Here is a 17,350-nt window from a genome sequence, read left to right on the forward strand (position 1 = left end):
AGTCAATGAGTGCTGAAGAGAAAGACATTATTTCTTAATGTCCAAATGCCCTCCCCATTTACATATTCTACACTGGTAAAAACCAAAATTTTCATTACATTGCTCCACCAATAATTCTTAATTAAAAAGGGTTCATGATCCCAGAGACAGAAGCAAAAAGAAAGTATACACACAAATCACTTGAGAATGGATTAATCAGTAGGAAGGGAAGGCAGCCAGAACATGGTGTTACAAGCCAACCACCTTAGTGAGCTCGCTGGGAGGATTGCCGACTGCTCTTTATTGAGTAGTTTTCCATTATATCAAGACACAGCCTCTCCAAATTCAGACTTCTGCCGTGAGAAGAAAATAAAAATAAAAGGGGAAGGGAAATAAAACAGGAGCAACCGAGGCTGATGTTTATATGATCGAAACCCCCCAATACACGATTATCTAATGACTATCAACTGATTGATAAACAATTAATATTTTTATCTTTCTTAAAAATGTTTCTCAACTTAGCATACTCATTCAATGTTATCAGAGTTCTCAACACATCAGAAGAATAATGTTTAAAAAAAGCCTTAAATACAAAATGACAGATATAAACACAGTTTATTAATTTGCCAGACTCAACAAACACCATTATGACATGTTTATATGCGATGAACCTCTTATTCAGCTGAGCAAACATTCAAGCACTTACTCTAACAATAATAAAATAAGTTAGCATTTATATAGGACTTTGAGGTTTGCAAAGCACTAGCAAATATCATCTCATTTGATCCTCATAACAGCCCAGACAGGTAGGTCTTACTATTATCCCGATTTTACAGATGAAGAAAACCGAGGCAGAGATTAGTTGATTTGCTCAGGGTTACTCAGCTAGTGAATGTCTGAAAGAAAATTTGAACTCAGGTCTTCCTAACTGCAGGTTCAGTACTGTATCTACTGTGCTACCTAACTGCCTCTAAGAAAAATGGACTATGTGTGAGGATGGAAATCAAACCCAGGCCTACCACATGGCAGGTTAGAACTCTACACCACCCATGCAAGGATCTATGGTTGGCAGGATTGTTTAAATAAACATTTAGGAGAAACTCGAAGTGTCAACACAGGAAAAATTTACTAATTTTCTGGGCACTGATAATATATTAAAGTCACACTTTCAAAAATATACAAAATCTACTGTCCCTACTTTAAGGCAAAGAATTATTTAAATCCATTCAAAACAGCCCATTCTGTTTTAAATAGACAGACTATTCTGATTTTGGAAGAAGAAATAGACCCTTGCCAAAGTAGGGAGAAAGTTTCTTGTTCTAACTACCTTGTGTGTGACAACCAGCTAATGTCTAAAGTTAGCCAGATGTGTTATCCCATGTCCAATATAAACCAAAACACCCTAAAACATCTACTGCCAGCATGAATACACCTTTGGTTATCTCTTCTGAAAGATTGGCTACATCAAACTATTCATACCTGATAAACCAAAGAGAAGTTTCTCATGGTTTAGATTAACTATGCATTAGCTAGCCCAGCAAAGCAGGTAAATGTGAGATACTTTATTTTGTCAGTCACTCCAGCGGAGTAGGGCCAGTATTTCTTTAACACTTCATCCTGGAGGAAATGCATTGAAATATTTATTTCCAAAGAGTGTCTTACCCAAAAAAGAGAAGGTCATAAATGATGATTACATGATCAAAGTCACATAAATCCTGTGCAGAATCAGGGGAGGGTCCAGCCAAGTAGTGTTCAAGTCGAAAGGTTAAAGGTATTCCAGGGAAATATTTTGGCGACAAATAGAAGCTTTGGTTCTGTGGCCTCCAAGATTTTGCAGAGGGAGTGGTTGAATCCTGTTGAACATGATTCTTCCAGGCAGATAATCTTCTACGTCTGACAATTTCCACATGTTATATTGTGTATCAAGTAATGGTTTTGTAAAGAGAAAACTCCTTTCCACAAACTCCGCCAGAGTTCCACTAGCCAAGGGAGGCAGATAACTAAAGGAGACTGTTTGTTGTAGATATTACCAGTGACTATAACACGCAGCCAAATCGCCTCTTTCTGATTGATTTCATTATTCTGGCCATACTGTGTGAGCTCATGGAGTAGTCAGGGGGATTGTGAAATGGAATACCACCAAGTTTCCTTCCAGAAGACCTCATGGGAAACCATGGTTGTAACTACCCTGTCCCCCATGTGTCTTCCTGGTGAAAAGTGAACTGAGTCTGGAGGGGATGATAATGTGAGGATTTCCTGAATCTACATAGGTTCCATTTTGAATTCTACCTATGACTTTCCTGGGTGTTTTCAGTTTCAGATTTCTTTTAGGAGGTGATCAGAGGATGCTTTATAATTTCAGTTTGCCCTCTGGTTCTAACAGATACAGGTAGTATGATTTCTCGAAATATGGCACCTACTTCTTCTGTTTGCAGAGGCAGCTAGCTACGTAGATAAAGCACTGGATATGGAGTCAGAAAGGCTTGAGTTCAAATTCTGCTTCAGACATTTGTTAGGTATGGCCCAGGGTAGGTCATTTAACCTCTACCTGACTCCCATCTGTGAAATAAGGACATTGATAGCACTTATATCCAGGGTTGTTATGAGGATAAAGTGAGATAATATTTGTAAAGCACTTTGCAAACCTTAAATCACCCTATAAATGCTCATTATGGTTGCTGTTGTTTGGGCAAGGTTTATAGGGAGTCTGATGGTTTGCAAATGATTTCTTCACCTGTTTTCTAGGTCAGTTGTTTTGGGTAGAAGATGCCAGCTATATTCCCAATTTTCAGTCTCAATTTAGCTGTAAAATTTCTTGCATCATAAAGTCATTAAATTCTACTTGTTCCATCCTATTTTTTAAATATTCCACTGCTTCCACAAGGTTTTCCATCTTCTGTTCTAAGATATTTATTCTTTCAATTTTTTCTCAAAAACTCTTATTTTGAATTTTATCTCTTGCCATATTTTTTCCAGGCACACTTGGAGTCATTGTCATCTTTTTCTCCAAATTTCTATATCCAGAGGTGGGGAACCTGAAGCCTCGAGGCCACATGTGGTCTTTGACTGAATATAAGTGTGGCCCTTTGACTGAATCCAAACTTCACAGAACAAAAGGATTCAGTCAAAGGGCTGCACTTGAGGACCTAGAGGGCCACATATGGTTTCAAGGCCACAGGTTCTCCTCTCCTGATATAGACTTATTGTGGACTTAATCTTTTCTTCTAGTCTAACTTTTTGAGCTTCTCTTAACCCATGGAATTTCACTGGTACTTAGAATGTTCTTTTTACTCAGATCTCCAATCTCAGTTCTTGGATTGGGACTTTGCTCCAAGGCCAGGCTCTACATCCTCCTTTGGTCTGGGAAGGGGTGGGCCTGTCCCCCTGTTTGGTGCTGTCCATTCTGTAGTCTTTGTCATTGAATCTGCAGCTCTAAATGAGGTGGCTGAGAGTTGGAGCCAAGATGGCGGCTGGTAAGCAGGGAATAGTGTGAGCTCTGTACGGAGTCCCTCCAAAAACCTATAAGAAATGGCTCTGAACCAATTCTAGAATGGCAGAACCCACAAAACAGCAGAGGGAAGCAGGGCTCCAGCCCAGGACAGCCTGGATGGTCTCTGGGTGAGGTCTATCCCACACGGAGCTGGGAGCTGAGAACGAAGTGGAGCAGAACCCAGCCTGAGCGGCATGGACCAACAAGACCAGCAACCGGGCAGAGCATGCCCTAGCGCCCTGATTCAGTAAGCTGCGGCAGTTACGAGACTTCTCAACCCACAAACACCAAAGACTGAGGAGGAGGTTAGTGGGAAAAGCTGCGGGAGTGGAAGGAGTTCGCAGTTTGGCTTCCAGCCCCGGGGGCAGCGGAGGTGGGGCAGCTACAGCTGCTGTTGCTGCTTCCGGCTCCAGGCCCACCTGGTGGGAGGAATTAAGTGGCGGATCAGAGCAGGGGTGCACAGCCTGCCGAAGATCTAAGCCCAGTTCGGGTTGGGGGTTCTTGGGGAAGGAGCAGTGCTGGTGTGGCAGAGCTGGCACCTCCCCCCCCAAACGTGGAACATAGAACTCTGTAGTCTACAAGCAGTCATACCCCACTGAAAAACTCAAAGGTCAAGTTAGTTGGCTGGGAATATGGCCAGGCAGCGAAAACGCACCAAGATTCATTCTCAGACTTTGGATTCTTTCTTTGCTGACAAAGAAGACCAAAACATACAGACAGAAGAAATTAATAAAGTCAAAGAGCCTACAACAGAAACCTCCAAGAAAAACATGAACTGGTCCCAGGCCATGGAAGAGCTCAAAAAGGAGTTGGAAAAGCAAGTTAGAGAAGTAGAGGAAAAATTGGGAAGAGAAATGAGAAGGATGCGAGAAAACCATGAAAAACAAGTCAATGACTTGCTAAAGGAGACCCAAAAAAATACTGAAAAATACACTGAAGAAAACAACACCTTAAAAAACAGACTAACTCAAATGGCAAAAGAGCTCCAAAAAGCCAATGAGGAGAAGAATGCCTTGAAAGGCAGAATTAGCCAAATGGAAAAGGAGGTCCAAAAGACCACTGAAGAAAATACTACTTTAAAAATTAGATTGAAGCAAGTGGAAGCTAGTGACTTTATGAGAAATCAAGATATTATAAAACAGAACCAAAGGAATGAAAAAATGGAAGACAATGTCAAATATCTCACTGGAAAAACCACTGACCTGGAAAATAGATCCAGGAGAGATAATTTAAAAATTATTGGACTACCTGAAAGCCATGATCAAAAAAAGAGCCTAGATGTCATCTTTCAAGAAATTATCAAGGAGAACTGCCCTGATATTCTAGAGCCACAGGGCAAAATAGAAATTGAAAGAATCCATCGATCGCCTCCTCAAATAGATCCCCAAAAGAAATCTCCTAGGAATATTGTCGCCAAATTCCAGAGCTCCCAGATCAAGGAGAAAATACTGCAAGCAGCCAGAAAGAAACAATTTGAGTATTGTGGAAACCCAATCAGAATAACCTAAGATCTGGCAGCCTCTACATTAAGAGATCGAAGGGCTTGGAATACGATATTCCGGAGGTCAATGGAGCTAGGATTAAAACCAAGAATCACCTACCCAGCAAAACTGAGTATCATGCTCCAAGGCAAAATATGGATTTTCAATAAAATAGAGGACTTCCAAGCTTTCTCAGTGAAAAGACCAGAACTGAATAGAAAATTTGACTTTCAAACACAAGAATCAAGAGAAGCATGAAAAGGTAATCAAGAAAAAGAAATTGCAAGGGACTTACTAAAGTTGAACTGTTTTGTTGACATTCCTACATGGAAAGATGATGTGTTTGATTCATGAGACCTCAGTATTAGGGTAGTTGAAGGGAATATGCATACATATATGTTTATGTATATATATGGGTGAATGTGTATGTATGTATATATCTATGTGTGTGTATGTGTATATATATATATATATATATATATAAATATACATATATTTATATATATATATATATATATATATATAGGGAGAGAGAGAGAGAGAGAGAGAGAAAGCGGACACAGGGTGAGTTGAAGATGAAGGGAAGATGTATGAAAGAAATAAAATCAAATTAAGGGATGAGAGAGGAACATACTGAGAGAGGGAGATAAGGAGAGATAGAATGGGGTGGATTATCTCGCATAAAGGAGGCAAGAGCAAGCAGTTCTGTGGGAGGAGGGGAGAGGGCAGATGAGGGGGGAAATGAGTGAATCTTGCTCTCATCAGATTTGACCTGAGGAAGGAATACCATACATACTCAATTGGGTATCTTACCCCACAGGAAAGAAGGGAGAAGATAAAAAAAGGGGGGGAATGATAGAAGGGAAGGCAGATGGGGGTGGATGTAGTCAAAAACAAACACTTTTGAAAGGGGACAGGGTCAAGGGAGAAAATTCAATAAAGGGTGATGGGTTGGGAAGGAGCGAAATATAGTTAGTCTTTCACAACATGAGTATTGTGGAAGGGTTATACATAATGATACATATGTGGCCTATGTTGAATTGCTTGACTTCTTAGGGAGGGTGGGTGGGAAGGGAAGAGGGGAGAGAATTTGCAACTCAAAGTTTTAAAAACAGATGTTCAAAAACAACAAAAATGTTTTTGCATGCAACCAGAAAATAAGATACACAGACAATGGGGTGTAGAAATTTATCTTGCCCTACAAGAAAGGAAGGGAAAAGGGGATGGGAGGGGAGTGGGGTTACAGAGGGGAGCGCTGACTGGGGAACAGGGCAACCAGAATATACACCATCTTGGAGTGGGTGGGAGGGTAGAAATGGGGAGAAAATTTGTAATTCAAACTATTGTGAAAATCAATGCTGAAAACTAAATATGTTAAATAAATTTAAAAAAAAAGAAAAAAAATGGTCTAGTTGGCTAGTTCTTAATAAACTGAACTTTTTCAGATTTTTTTTTCCAAAAAAAAAAAAAATGAGGTGGCTGAGCACAGGCCTTACCCTTTATTAGAATCTCTGTCTTCCACTGTCACTTTCTTATGGCCTAGTAGGAGTGCCATCTTTCCTCTACTGCTTTCTAGAAGGGCCTTCCTTGTGTCTACCTCTGGGGCACTGGCACTAGCCGGGTATGAGCTACCACATACATACACACACACACACACTCTGCATGATCTCTCTCTGAGTGCTCACACACTTCTGTCAGTCTTCATGTGCATTCCAGAACTGGAAGAAGGGATTTGCCGATTCTTTTCTTTATCCTTAATCATCACTGCTTCATCTGCTGTCCTTTTAAACCTTGGCTGATGTGTTTGTTGGGAAAGTAAGGCTCCCTGGGCCCCTTCATATTACCATCTTAACAAGAAGAAACAACAGGCTTCCTACATTCTTTGTTTTACTGCGTGAAGAGTTTGGCCACAACCTTTGAATATGTGTGTATCTCATCTACGAGGCTCTAAAACATTCCTATATGACAAATGAGGTAATGACTCAATATATCCCAAACTGAACTCAGCCCCAGAGCTCATTGTCTTCCTCCTGAAACCCAGCTCTCTTCCAAACTTTCCTATTTCTGTCCTGGGCGCACATCTTCATCTGTCCAGTCATCCAGGTTTGCAACCTCCAATTAACCCCTGTACTTCACTCTCTAGTCCCCCATATCCAATCAGCCATCATTAGTTACCATCACAGATGTTCTCACATCTGTCCTCCTTTCTCCAATCATGCGGCCATCACCTTCTTTTTCTAAATTAAAATTTGTTTTCAGATCTGTACTCTCTCTCCCATTTCCCTCACCCCAAACCGAGATTGGAACACCAGAAAAACAATATAGCCTTCTAACGGGTATTTCTGCTTTCAGTCCTTCCACTCTCTAGTGAATCCCCCACATAGCTTTCGAACTGATTTTCCTCAAGCATGGGTTGAATCATGCCATTCCCCTGGTCAAGAATTTTCAATAGCTTCCTATTGCCTTTAGGATGAAATACTTGGCATTTAAAACCCTTCACAATCTGGATCTATCTTGTCTTTCCAGACTGAGTTTATATCATACCCCTTTGTGTATTCTGTGTATAGCCCAAACTGGCCAACTTACCTATTCTCTGTATGTGATATTCTATATCTCCTGGCTCCATGACTTCAAACATGCCTTCCCCCACCTCTGCCTCTTAGAATCCCTGGCTCCCTTCAAGATTCTGCTTATGTATCTAACCCCCTCGCCCATAGTGACTTAATTATTTTGCATATTTTTTGTATTTACTCATCTATGGACCTACTCTATCTCTTTCCTCCCACCCTCACTCACCTCATTGCTCCTTGAAGACAGAGAATGTCCTTGTATTCCCAGTACCTAACATAGCGCCTTGCATATTGTAGGCCCTTAATAAATGCTTATTGGGTTCTAAGACAACTCCAAAAGACTCATGATGGAAAATGCTATCCACATCCAGAGAAAGAATTACAGAGTCTGGATGCAGATTGAAGCAAACTATTTGCTCTCTCTTTTCTGTTTTGTTTCTTCTTTCTCATGGTTTGTTCTATTGATTATATTTCTTCTTTGCAACATGACTAATGTGAAAATATGTTTAATGTGAATGTATATGTAGAGCCTACATCGTATTGCGTGCCATCTTGGGGAGGGGAGGAGGAGGGAGGAGAGGAAGGGGAAAAATTGGGAACTCAAAAGCTTGTGGAGCTGAATGTTGTAAACTAAAAATTAATTAATTTAAAAGAAAAAATAAATGCTTATTGAATGTAACTGAATTATTCTTTCAGTATTTTAACTTCTTAGAGAGATACCACGGTATGATAGGTAGAATACTAGACTTGGATAAAGAAGACTTGGCTTCAGATCCTGCCTCTAGTACTTATTAGTCATGGGCAAATTAATTAACTTCTTAGCCTCAGTTTCCTCAAAAGTACAATGGAGTTAATAATAGCTGTAGTCCCTACTTTGTAGAGTTTTTTTGGAAATTTAAATGAAGGCAAAATATTTTTAAAACATTAAAGTGTTTCAAAAACAGCATTAGTATCATCACAACTTGGCTGCCTACTGGCACAGACTGAGTCTTTAGAGGGGCCAGCCAGGTGTGATCCTCTAATAATTCAGAACATAATTAGAATGTGTAGCTTATTGTTGTTCAGTCATTTTCAGCTATGTCCAACTCCCCATGACCCTACTATTTGGTGTTTTCTTGGCAAAGATACTGGAGTAGTTTGCCATTTCCTTCTCCAGCTCATTTTACAGGTGAAGAAACTGAGGCATACAGGGTTAAGTGACTTGCTCAGGGTCATACAGCAAGTCAGTGTCTATGGCCAGATTTGAACTCATGAAGATGAGTCTTCTTGATTCTAGTCTCCATATACTGCGCCACCTAGCTGCCCCAGAACATGCAGGTCTACACCCCTAAAAGCACCCACAGAACTGTGGGATCTTCTTACTTCTTCCTATGGTTGAGCAATAATCTATTCAAAACCACAGCCTGATTCCCCACCAGCGCATCTCTATGATAGATAATACAAAAGACTCCTGCACCCTAAAACAAAAGCATTTAATAAAGGCAAAATGATGTAAAATTTAATCAGGAAATAAATGTTCTCTGTACCCTTACATAAGATGGCTTCCATCTCCCATGCCTCCAGGGTCTTAGTATTCAAACTCTCCTTTAACCTCCTCATTTCCTCCACCCCATTGGGAGGACCCAGTCAGTTCACACACATGGCATCAGTAATAAAGCTAGGGGTCAAGTCATATGCCTTTTGGATTTCTTTCCTTCCTGTCTCAGCAGGGAAGGTTAGAGAGCATTCGTGTATCATGGGCAGCTAATGATCACTGAAGCCTCTCACTATGTCTCTGGAATCATTATGTCATGTCCAGGCCTCCTCATAAAGTCTCCTCATATATTTTCTGCAGATTTTCAGCCCCGTTACTAGGTATTTTCGTTGACTAGTACCTGAGACCCTCATAGCTGCTCACCTCTTTTTCCAGGTTTGTATCCTGCTTTCTAATCACCTGATCTAATTCACAGGGTGGATTCATGCTAGTCCTAAAGATTTAAAAATAAAACAAAACAAAACAAAAAACTTTGCCTATTTCACCTAATTTCTAATATCCACCCAGGAAATTACAGGATCATAGATTTAGAGCTGAGAGAGACCTTTGTTGTTCATCTTCAGTTGTGTCTAACTCTTTGTGACCCCATTTGGGGTTTTCTTGGCAGAGATACTGGAGTCGCTTTGCCATTTCCTTCTCCATCTCATTTTACAGATGAGGAAACTTGGGCAAACAGGGTTAAGTGACTTGCCAAGGGTCACACAGCTGGTAAGCGTCTGAGGCCAAATTTGATCTGAGGTCTTCCTGACTCTAGGCCCAGCCCTCTAGCCACTTTGAAACCTCATTCAATACTTTATTTAAGATGAAAAAAACATGTTCAAAGAGGGTGACTTGCCCAAGGCTATAATGGAAAAGTGATAAAAGCCAGAAATAACACCCAGGGCTTTGAATTACAGAGCCAGTGGGTTTTTTTTTCTTTCTATTGCTCTGCCCTATCTATAGGCACCGCCCCCCATTCACAGACCAGAGGAGATTTTAAAGTTGATGATATAATTGTACTCCTCGTTGCCAAATGGTAAGCCGACATTCCAGTGTTAATAATAATGGCTGACATCTTTATAGCAGTTTGTATACCTTATTTCATTTGATCCTCACAACAACCCTGTGAAGTAGCTATTATAGGTATCATTATCACCATTTTATAGATGAGGAAACTTAGGCAAAGAGTGATTTGCCCGTGGTCACACAGCTAGTAAGCGTCAGAGACAGGATTCCAATCCAGGTTTCTTCAGACTCCAAGTCAAAATTGTATTCAGATCGGGGTGACATATTTGTTAAGAAGATGCAGAGTAAGGGGCAGCTAAGTGGCACAGTGGATAGAGCTGGACAGAGTGGGAGAAGGAGAAGGAGGAGGAGAAGGAGAAGGAGAAGGAGAAGGAGAAGGAGAAGGAGAAGGAGAAGGAGAAGGAGAAGGAGAAGGAGAAGGAGAAGGAGAAGGAGAAGGAGAAGGAGAAGGAGGAGAAGGAGAAGGAGAAGGAGAAGGAGAAGGAGGAGGAAGAGAAGGCGGAGGAGGAGGAGAAGGAGGAGGAAGAGAAGGAGGAGGAGGCAATGAGACACTTTTAGGTCATTCAGCAGTTAACAAAAGAAGATTTACCCAGAAGAAGAAAACTATTCAACAAAGAAATGTATTGAGGCCATTACTGCAAGTTGATTTAGTTGAACAAAGAGCCCCCTGCTTCTGAGTTGCCCATCATGGTCTACATGTCAAGCCTCAGAGAAAGGCTGGAGCTTCTTGAGGTTGTGTTACATTCAGATGACCAGAAGTGATGTACCCTCTTAGATAACCAAATCTCAAGTACAGCTTCAATATCTTTTGAGGAAAAATTAATCTAAGTTGCAAGGAGATGGAGTGGGGACAGAGTTAGTATATCATTTCCAATACAGCTGTCTTCAAGTATTTGAAGGGCTATTACATGCAAGAGGAGCTAGACTCGATCTACTTAGCCCTGGAAGGCAGGACTAGGGTCAATGGGTGGAAACTGAAAAAGAGATATCCATGTAAAGGCGTGTTTCCTAATCATTAGAGTTGTCCTCAAGGGTAATGAGTGAGCTTCAAAGTAGTGAGTTCTCTCTCACAATTGGTATTCCCACCAAGATAGTATGACAACTAATCAAGTGTGTTGTAGAGAGGATTCCTGTTCAGGTATGGGGTGTACTAGAGAATCTCTAATGTCTTTTCAAGCTCAGAAATTCTACAACTCCATGAAACATGATTCTCTGAGTCATCTGGTCTAGAAACATGATTGGGCCATACATAATTTTGGCATTAATTTGAACTTCCCAGGATAAAGTTCCCAGGGATGCAGGGAACATACTGTGAAGTGTTTACAGTTATCTTTGGTCTTTCCTTTCCACAAGGACCCCCTCTCTGTGTCCCTTTCCCTTCTTCTTTGAATCCCTTTCTACTCCCTCCCTGAGCAATGAAAACAAACAAATAAACAAAAACTACAGGCACTGAATTCTCAGTGGGAAAAAACCCCAAAACAACATGATTCACACAGAGTTTTTAATAACAAGGACATAGGATCACGTGTTATATTTCCTAGAAGTGTCTGACTTTTTTTAAAAAATGGATACCTTTTGTTTTTATATTGCTTTTATTTTTTAATATATCCCTCCCGGATCTCCTACCCAGAGAGTTATAGCTTTTAACAAAGAATCAAAAAGAGGAAAAAAATATTTCCGGAAAACCAACACATCAGCCAAGTACAAGAGCATATACAATGTTCCATGACCTTAGTCTCCTACCCACCACCCAACCCCCATGTCTCTGCAAAGAAAGAAGAGAGGTAACTTCTTCACTCGGCAAAGTTTGGTTATTAGAATTACACAGTGTTTGATTTCATTTTTTTTGGTTCTTTTTACTTACATGGTTATAGCCACTGAATATTTTGTTTCCTCCCTCCTTAACTTCACTTTGCATCATTTCATAGATAGCTAGGTGGTACAATAAATAGAGTGCTAAAGTTGGAATCAGGAAGACCTGAATTCAGATCCTGCCTAAGACAGGTACTAGTTCTGAAACCCTGGGCAAATTACATAATAACCTCTCTTAGCTTCAGTTTCCTCATTAATAAAAATGAAGAAACACAAGGCTGTTAGGAAGATCAATTGAGATAGAATACATAAAGTGCTTTGCAAATTTTAAATCACTTATAAATGCTAGCTGGCAAGCAATAGTAGTCATATGTAACTCTTTCCATTTTATGAATTATATTATATTTATATACAATATATTACATAGTTTATTAATAATAAAATTAATTAAATAATATACTGTTATATGAAATATAATATATTATTTTATATTTATCTTTTTTCAGCATAGTTATACACAATTTGTTTGTGTATACATTACATATATTATGTTGTATATGCACAGTTCTTTACTACCACACATGCCCAAATGCTACTCTGAATATTTTGGTGTATATGGGACCTTTTATTCTGTCTTTGATCTCTTTGAAATATACACCTAGCAGTGTAATCTACCCATCAAAAGGTTTGATCATTTTGGTCATTTTTCAAGTACAATTTCAAGTTGCTTTTCATAATGGTTGTACCAATTTATAGCTCCTCTAAAAATGTCTTAGTGTGTCTGCCTGTCTTCAGCCTCTGAAAAATGGATGATTTTCCATCTTTTCTCATCATTGTCAATTTGTTCAATGTGAGCTGAAATCAAAGGGTTACTTCGACTTGTATTTCTCTTATTATTAGCTATTTGGAGCAATCCTTCATATGGTTGTTAATAGTTTATGTCTTCTTTTAAGAGCTGTCTGATCATATCCTTTGACTATTTACCCAGTAATGAATGGTTCTTGGTTTTACACATTCACATTTGTTTCTTATATATCTTAGGCATAACAAACTGTCAAGGTATTTGACAAAAATATTTTATTTTTCCCCAAATGATGGTTCCCTCCTAATTGCATTGATTTTGTTTGTGCAAATGCTTTTCAAGTTCATATTTGACATTATCTATTTTACCTTTTATTTTATGATTGAATTTATCTCTTTACTGGTTAAGAACTTTCTTCCTATCCTAGCTGGGAAGGGCACCTAATTAATTCTCTTCTGATAATTTTTTTGTGGTGTGATCTTTGATATTCAGGTTATATATCCATGTTGAGCTTATTGCGGTATACGATATCGAAATGTCTGGTTTTTAGATGACTGGGTGGATAGGGCAATAATCAAATTAAGGAATAAATTTCTAGTGATGGAATTGTAGGCATTGTGGTACCTGGGTCAGGGAGTTATTGTACTTTTAGGAAGGGGAGTCTTTATGGGAACTCACCACATGACAACTACCCATTATAACCACGAAAAAACCAAGTCTTGTAAGAATGGAGGTATCTTCTATTTCCCCCATTTTGTTAACCCCAAACTTGAACTTTGGGGGAAAAATGGATAAATCTGGCTCACATCTTGAGTATGTTAACTATTATTTTTATTGCTGTGATTATTTTGTTGTCATTCATGATGAATATTAATGTCACAGGTGGAAAGAAAGAAAAAAGCAAAACAAAAAACAAGAGAATGCATGAATGCTTTGTCCAATGGTATTTGTAAACCAGGCCACTCCATTTGGTTATCTTAACAGCTGATGCCAATCAGTACCTGTCAATCACAGAGATAACCCCAGCTGTGCTCCTCTCCCTCTTCTACAGTCGACTAAAGCCTGTTCAGGGTAGCTGCATTCAGCTTTCCTGGCCCACTCAACTGGTGCTTATACTGTGAAGAAGGTAACTGTTCAGTGTAAAACCGTAAGGAAATCTGTTATCATGTGAGAAAAGCAGCCATTTATTAAATAGACATGCTGTACCTTTTGTGATCACCGATGGGAACTTTACCCCAACCATTAAAAAAAAAAGTAGAGTAGTTGTTTTGTTAAAAAACAAAGAGTATCAGAAATAATAACCTATATTCACTTTATGCTTTAATATTCCATCATTTGTTCATTTAGCAAACATTTATTAATATGTGCATATCACACTGGGCTACATGCTAGGGAGATAAAAATTTTAGATAAGCCATCCATGTATTCCTGTAGCTTACAGTCTCATAGGGGATGAAGATACTAACATGAAATGATAATTTTAGAAATATTATATAATTGGAGAGATTCTGAGCAAGGTGCTCTGTGAGGTCCCAAGTAGAAGCTTTTAGGGGTAGGGGGAATCAGGGAAAATTGACAAAACACTCTCCTCTCGACAGCCATGTGAATTTGGCAGTGCAAATATTATCCTTGTTTTACAGAGAGCCCTTAAGTGACACAGTTGGCAAACCATGGAGGTTGGTCGGAAACCTAGGTCCTCCAGGGCCATATTCAGTTTTCTGCTACATCAGTCTTGGTCTCAGGGGAGCAACTTAACTATACTTTTCCTGTGGTCCCTCATATACTCACAGATGATATATACACAGAATACTTTTCTCTACAATTATAACCAGGGTTGTAAAGCTGTAAAGTAAAAAAAAAAAAAAGGTGTTTGCTCAAGATGAAAAAACTTTCCCCTTCCAGCCCTGCTGATCTCTTCTCTTCCTCCCAGCTCCTCCTTTTTCCTCTCCTCTCCTCTCCTTTCTCTCCTCTCCTCCCTCTCCTCTTCTCTCCTCTCCTCTCCTCCTCCTCTCTCCTCCCCTCCCCTCCCTTCCCCTCCTCTCTTCTCCCCTACCCTCCTCTCCTGTCCTTTCTTCTCTTCCCTTTCCTTTCTTCTTCCTTCTTTCCTTTTCTTTTCTTTCCTTTCTTTTCCTTTTTTTTCCCGAGGGTCGGTCTCCCCATCTCACCCAGCCTGGAAATGGCAATGGCCACCCAGAGACTACACCCCATTGCTGACCACCAGGAAGCTTTGATCCTCTCTGTTCCTCATCTGGACTGGCTCTTTAAGGAGCTTGGTGGCTCACCATTTTGGTGCCAAACGTAGTGCAGACCGCTGATTGACTTTATCCCTACTTTAGCTCAAATTTCCCAATCTCAAGCAATCCACTAGCCACAAAATCCCCAGGAGCGGGGACTACAAGCATGTACCACCACACCCTGCAAGAAATACTTTTTCCATTGGTACACTCTCTTTGCCTTTTAAACCCGTCAACAGAGTAAAACTGGGGCCAAGTTCCTGAAGCTGTAAACCCATTTCTCCCTTTTGCAGTTCTTCATTCTCTACTAATGGAAAAGTTGCTGTTGAGTAACTTAAAGTGAGAAGCTGAATAAGGAGCAGAAAGGTTAATTCAAAATCCAGAGATGAGTGCCCCCTTGCCATCTTGTTAAGGCTGGGAAACAGACTTGGCCAACCCGGAAAACTGACACCTTTGCTTCACACCTCGTTCACTGGTGTTTACAAAAGGAAAATGGAGGAAATTAAGTCTCCTGACAGCATCTTTCTCCTTGCCAGCAATAAGCAGGCCTGGAGCAATCAAAATGATTGCTTCTCTAACATGTCCCATAGGTCTCGTTTAGAATGGGAGTTCTAATGATTTTACAAAGATTTCCATGAGCATACTCGGGGCATAAACACCAGATACTCAAAAGAAAAGACAGAATTAGCCATGTCTAAAGATTTAGGCAAATTCATGCAGAATTATTATTGTTCCTAAGACAAAGAGCTGGTATGGGCCTAAGCCCAAGGCAATCTGGTACAAGAGGGCCAGCCAAGTGGACATAGCAACAGAATGTAGAATTGGAGTAGGCCGGGCCTGACTGGGGCCAGTCTGATAGTTCAGGTTCAAGACTGGAAAGAAATTAATGTAAGCTCATTGTGAGTATAAATTGTTTCTTTTTGTTTGTGATTATATACCCATTTTCTTGCACAGTGCCTAACACAGAGTAGGTGCTTAATAAATACTTTTTTATTTTTTTAAAAAAGAAATTGAGATGAAATGAGACAGTTGTGGTCCACCTGACAGTTATCAGAAAGAGGTTTACTTAACTCTAGCAGGGAAAGAATACTCAGCCAGGATATCGCCCCAGACCAGCTAGGCAAAACAGCTCTGTCTTCACATTGCCATGTTTGTGCACTGGAGCTAATGAATGACTTTGTGCCCTGGGCTTTTTGTTCCTAGACCACCAGGAAGCTCCTTCAGGTGCCCAAGCCTTAGTCAATTGAGTCTTAAGGGCAGTTTCAGTCCCTTTTAAGGAAATGCTAGCCCAGCCTCTATGGGATAGCGACTGAGGGACAAGGGCAAAGCGACACATCTTTGGTGTCGCAAACCTTCACTAGTATTTTTGGAAGCTCCAGAGTAAATGGAATGGCCTTGGAGTTAACCTAGGGGCATGATCATGGTTCAAGGAATTTATTCCCTTCAACCTAATTAGTAGGGGCAATCAGAAGACCTCCTGCTGAGAGGGAAGGAGTTGGGTTGAGGGGGAGAAAAGATCCCAAGATAGTCTTTTAGTGTCAGACAGGAGTGGATGTGGTTCAACAGAAACAAACAACTAAAAATGTGCTGATTTTGGCATCTGTGTGTCTCTCTCTCCTCCTTTCTCCCCCTTCTTTCTGTCTCCCCTCCCTCTCTTCTCTCTCACCTCTCTGTCTCTCTCTTCCCCACCACCATCTCCTCCCCTCTCTCTAAGCCCCTTCTGTCCCTCCTCTGTCTCTCTCCTTTCTGCCCCTTCCTCCCTCCCTCTCTCTCTCTTTCTCTCTCTCTCTCTCACACACACACACACACTCTTTCTCTCTCTCTCTCCTCTCTTTCTCTGTCTCTTTTTTTTTCTCTGTTTCACACACACACACATACCCACACACACCCACACACACCCACACAGACACACACAAATAGACCCTTTGAGCAAAAAGAAGCCTCAGCAGCAGACGACCACTCTGGCAACAGAGGGGTAACAGCTCAGCAGAGAAGCCCAGCAGTAGCCAGCTGCAGCCATTCTGTTAGAAGAGCAGCAAATGGGAACTAGATTAAGTTGATGTAAAAGTACTAATTAAATCAGGAGTTAAGAATGAACTTAAGAGACAGAAGAAAAATTTGGAGTAAATGTTTGCTGTCTCTGGCAGTAGGAAGGGGAAAGACAAGCCAGTCACTTCACTGCCTGATACCTACTCTCCTGAATGGAAAGTCCAGCAGCACTGGTAGCCCACATACTCTCTTCCTAGGTGCCTTGGCCTATTCTGTTCAGGCCCCTGAAAGCAGAGGTGGCAGCAGCTCTCACAACATCCACACTCAGCCTCCCCGTCTTTAGATTTGCATCCCAAACCACCTGCTAAAGCCCCTCAATCTCTCTCATCATGCATTCAGCATTTTCCCCTAACCTTGTGTGCCTATGCACTCTTTCATGAGAGTCTTTCAGTCT

The sequence above is a fragment of the Trichosurus vulpecula genome, chromosome 2 (genome assembly GCF_011100635.1).
Source record: "Trichosurus vulpecula isolate mTriVul1 chromosome 2, mTriVul1.pri, whole genome shotgun sequence".
Taxonomy (NCBI): domain Eukaryota; kingdom Metazoa; phylum Chordata; class Mammalia; order Diprotodontia; family Phalangeridae; genus Trichosurus; species Trichosurus vulpecula.